Genomic DNA, 5248 nt, shown 5'->3' with positions numbered 1-5248 from the left:
TTTTTTTTTTTTTTTTTTTTTTTTTTTTTCAGAAATACGCATTCGCGAACGTTAAAATGAATCCTTTACAATCCGAATGTATTTTTATTTGTTTATAGAAATTACATGAAGCACATTTCTATGCCTTTTTTGATTCAAAATTCTGAATTGGAAGCATAAAAATTTTTCAAATCGATTTAATCCAGCTGGATTGAAAAAATTTGCATTGCTTATAGAATTTTTAATTCAGTTAAATCCAATTGAATCCATTTTGATTCATTCTGGATTGATCCGTTTACTGGATTGAACAGAACGCGATATATTCTTCTACGGTTATCACACTCCTTTGAAAGAAGTGTAACGACAATTCTTATATAGAAATATTAAAAATGATTAGGATTATCTCTTTCGTTTGACGCGATAATTTATCAACTGTCGATAATGGAAGTGTTTTAGTAGAAAACATCGATATACAAGTTATTCTGTTTTCATTCGTTTTCAGTGAAAGAGAGTTAAGAATAACTTTTGTATCGATATATGTTTTTGCCGTAAAGCTCCTTATGCAAGGTCAAATCTATTCTAGAAATTTCGAATTTTCGTCATGCTTCATAAATCGAAGCCGTAGAGTTCCTCAAGATAAGAGTTTGAATACGATTAAACCCCCCACCCCCCCCATAGTTGCTTCATATGTTTCAAATAATCTACAAAGAAATTTTATTATATTTTTCATCGGTTTATTTATTTCCGGTAAAAAATTTTTCATGCATGAATATGTATAAACATAAATATTCATAAATTTTTATGAATATCTATGTTTATACATATTTATACATATTCATGCATAAAAAAAATTGCTTATATATGCATAATTTTATATATAATTATACATAAATAATTGTTTTTACATTTCTCCAAACTTGATTTTTTTCTAAAACAAACAATACGAAAATCATCCCTTTAATTATTTTTTATGTTCTCACATTATTGTTATTATTTCTATTACACTAAAAAGTAATTGTATAAAAAAAGAAAAGGATGAATGAACATGTATGGTCACATTTCATTTATAATTGTACATGTTTATGAATATTTATGCATGTTTATGTATGTTTATACATATTTATACATATATATGCACGAACAATTTTTTACCGGGAATTTTCAAATTTAGGAAAAAATCTCCAAGCTGACGATAGTGGACTCGAACGTTTTTGAAAAGCGCACCATAATTAAGTTGAAAATGGCGGACGGTGGTGTTCAAACTATCGAAGGACTCTACGAGGCCGACGGATGAAAACGGCAGGGGATCGTGCACGTCACGTTTCGCGTCGGGGACGTCGGGGTTAACCAATGAGAATAATGAGACATGCACAGTGCTTTCCGACTTGTTCGATATTGCGACACTTGCCACTCTGTCCGGCACTACTCCGGCAGTCGATGAACGGCCTTTGGCTGGAGTGAGTGTTATTTTATTTCGGGTTTGTTTGTCGTCGTTATCGAATCGTCACGCGTGCTTAACGGACCGGAATACGTTATGGGATCCTGATAGTACATGTGAATACTCTCGTCCGAAGACAGCAAGTGGTTCTTAACCGCAAGGTAAATTCTCTTGCGAATACGAGAAATTAGGTCTACTGATCGTATCCACCGCGCGGCTCGGATTCCGGATTATGTAAAGGCGGGCGCGTGCACATCTTTCGATGTCTCTTCGTTCGTAAGAGGAGAGACCAGAATGCGGAAAAAGTCGCGTGAACGACGTATCGAACGATCCTTTGACCTTTTCGCGAGATGCAATACGTTAACTGATAATATTATCTTTCTACTTTCTTAGTTTTAAACTTAGAGATAGACTCTTTCGATTTTTTCATTTCGCATACATGTAATATTTTATTTGTGTAAATGTGTATATCCAATATACGTATACTATATATGATAGTCTGATTTAATATATTGCAAATATATCGATATTATTCTTATGTATATTTGTATATACAAGATGTCCAGTAAGTTTTGACAAAGCGCTCATGTGTAGATAGAACGGACTAAATTGAGTCGAAAAGTTCTCTATCACACATTTTGCAATTTTCGCAACAGTTAACAATTACGATATTAATTTATTAATTACTAAAAATTGCTGAATATTGGTTTTCAATAATTTTTCACTCAAATTCTATCAACTTTACCGAAAAAACAGCGAGAGACAAAAATTGTTTATTTTTTTCTCATAAAATTCTGGGAATTTTTTCAGAATTTTTCAGAATTTTTCAATACCATATTTTCTCATGTTGGTAAAAATAGTTGTCAAAATAAGAAAATTCAGTACTAAACAGTTGATAAAAAAATTCTGAAAAAAACTTAAGAGTTTTTCGGTAAAGTTGATAGAATTTGAGTGAAAAATTATTGAAAACCAATATTTAATAATTTTTAATAATTAATATCTTGTTAACTATCGCGAAAATTGTAAAATGGTAAAGGACTTTTCGATTCAGTTTAATCCGCTCTATTTACATAAGAATGCTTGGCAAAAAATTTCGGGACCTTGTATATGCGTATATACATATATGAATAATACGAGTATGAATAATATTATGTATAAATATTATACATATAAATATGTAAACAATATATAATATATTGATATATTGTCAATATATTCATATATTGTGTTCTATTATATAACCCAGATAACACACAAACAGAATTAAAAAAAAATTTAAATAACATTCAGTCGTATCCTCGTTCGGCCTTGGTCGGCCTCTGGTCTAATGGTTTAAAACGCTCTTACGAAACACAAAAGATTCAAGTCTCGGTCGAGGTATTTAATATTTTTCATAATAAATTTATTTAAAGTTTTTCAGCACATTAACATCCTTCTAATATGATACCGGATTGAACATCAAAATTTGCTTGTCAATTTAATTTAATTTGTGATATTATTCCAGTAATTTAATTGCGTTTGTAAGTCCGGAAAAAATTCGGCGCACAGTTTGAATAGCTAAAAAATATGATATATATGCATATATATAGTACATATATAGTATATGTATAATTCCACTTTGAATTGTACATATACTATATATTATTTAAAAGAAATCTAACTTCGACCGTTAATAGACTTGAATATGCTTACTTAGCTTACATTATTCAGTCGTATGTCATTATTTCTGAATTCACATTTTCAGATAAAAAAGAATTTTTCTGTAAAGTTCTAAAAACAATTCATTTTGCAGCTAAAAATAAATCTAAAATTGATGACATACGACTGAATTAATTTTTTTTAATTCTCTTTTAACTATGTTTAAGCACGGTTTAAATTTGCAAGACGACAGATATTAATTGTTCGGATTTCTATATAGTGACCTTTTACAAAGTCTTGATGCTTCCATGTTGTATTTATTAATTTAATATCTACAAATATTATATTTATCTATTCGACGATCTCTCAACACCTTACTTTTTATTCTATTCTGCGCTCTACTTTGTCATTTCATTGTTATTTTATTATGTAAATTTTTTTAAATGTAAGTTTTTAATTAATTTTATATTTGACTATGATAGTTTTATAGCGAAATTCATATATCAGTTTAATATTCGATTCATGATTATGCATTTTTCCGAAACGTTAAAAACTTTTGATAACGTTGTCTCTGGACATTAGACTTACAATGTTTTCCGTGTTACACAACGTCCGTATATATTTAGTTTAACAATTCTACTATTATACAATTCTAGCCTTATTATAAGTTTAAGTAAGCGGAGTAGTTGTTTTGTTAATTTATCAGTGAAAAGTTAACTGAAAAGGACCTAAATTAAAGGTCCAAGCGCCTGTATCTTTATTTTATTAATATATTTTATTTTATTTTATTAATAATTTTATACACAATTATTGTCGGCTTGCATAGGCTTTTTAAATTTATGATTTATTTATTTGGAATCTTATTTTTCATATATTGTTTAACACGTTATATTAATATATTATAATATATCAGCTAGAAATGATTAGTTGAATCGATAAATGATCAACGTTGAATACTGGTTGATGTCTTTGACATCATTCTTCATAATTGTTTCTATGTTAATTCAGCAATTGTGAATATTTCTATAAATTTTCTATTATGTTTTAGCCAAGTTGACATATAATTAATGCAAATTCCGAATCACAATATACAGGGTTCAAAATTTGCATTCGCGAATATACTGTGTATTTAATGTAGAATTGATCGAAAGACAATAGAAATCTCATATAAATATTCGCATTTAATTAATATAAAAACAATTATATAAAAAAATATGCAGTATGCGACTATTCATCAATATATCGTCGATTCGATCAATAGAGAATATATATGTTAATTTTTTTTAATTATAATATATTTTTTAATATTATATTTTTTAATTATTATATTAATATGTATGTGTTAGAATTATCAATGTATATTCATTAATTTTCAATATCGATAATTATTTATCGTAAAAATTTTACGAATGCAAGAGTGAAAAAATAACGGAGAGAATATTTCCGTTGAAAGTTCACAAAGTGGAAACTATCAATAAATGATTCAATATTTTTGTTTATGATTCAATTTTTTCTTCGACTTGATTTGCGTAAGAATATTTATCCGGTTTAAGAAGCTACGCAATTTGCAAAACATGTTTACTTGCTTCCAGGATTTTTAACTGCTATGGAGCTCACTTTTGCCGAATGTCGCAAAATTAAATCGAATTTTTAAGACTGCACAATTTGGCACGTGTCCTAAAACGAGTTCGAGGAATTCTCGAAGATGTTGCTCGGAAAAGATATATCTTTGAAGATAAAGGTCGTCCTAAACAGTCTTGATGCTTTTTCATTGTGTTCTTCCATAACGACAGATTGTGCTCTTATTACAGATGATAGTCTGTTCTACAATAGGATCGCAAACTGTAAGCCGTAAGAAATTAATCAATGGCTGTGTTCAACAGAGAAAGCAGCTTTGCCACTGTTGTCAAATTTTTCAATTGGTCCTTGCTTTTAATTCCTTATGGATCTAAATGTATAAACCAATTATATTGAAGAATTTTATAAGAATTTTATAGTTGCATATTTGCTGAACGCAGTCAATCATAGTCAATTATTTTTTCCATATTCAACTGTGATTGGCCAATTTTTTACGGTTTACGACTTCCGATTCTAAAACAGGAAATAGGGCAGACAAAATTTGCCGTAAACAAAATTTCTGTAACAGTAATCGTAAGATGTATCATAAGAATCACACAACCAATCAGAGCAGAT

General features: G+C 29.0%; 1 protein-coding gene across 1 annotated transcript in view; it reads left to right on the top strand.

The window, feature by feature from the left end:
- The first annotated feature begins 1400 nt into the window (after nucleotides 1-1400).
- Nucleotides 1401-5248, top strand: part of LOC108753409 (multidrug resistance-associated protein 4-like) — a 32374-nt gene continuing 28526 nt past the window's right edge. The window contains exon 1 of the mRNA XM_018494953.1: nucleotides 1401-1578. The gene's annotated coding sequence lies outside the window, so the exon portion shown is untranslated. The remainder of the gene's footprint in view (nucleotides 1579-5248) is intronic.

This window comes from Trachymyrmex septentrionalis, unplaced genomic scaffold, assembly GCF_001594115.1.
Source record: "Trachymyrmex septentrionalis isolate Tsep2-gDNA-1 unplaced genomic scaffold, Tsep1.0 scaffold114, whole genome shotgun sequence".
In the NCBI taxonomy this organism is placed as follows: domain Eukaryota; kingdom Metazoa; phylum Arthropoda; class Insecta; order Hymenoptera; family Formicidae; genus Trachymyrmex; species Trachymyrmex septentrionalis.
The sequence above is the reverse complement of the archived record's forward strand: the minus strand, read 5'-3'. Positions and strand labels throughout refer to the sequence as shown.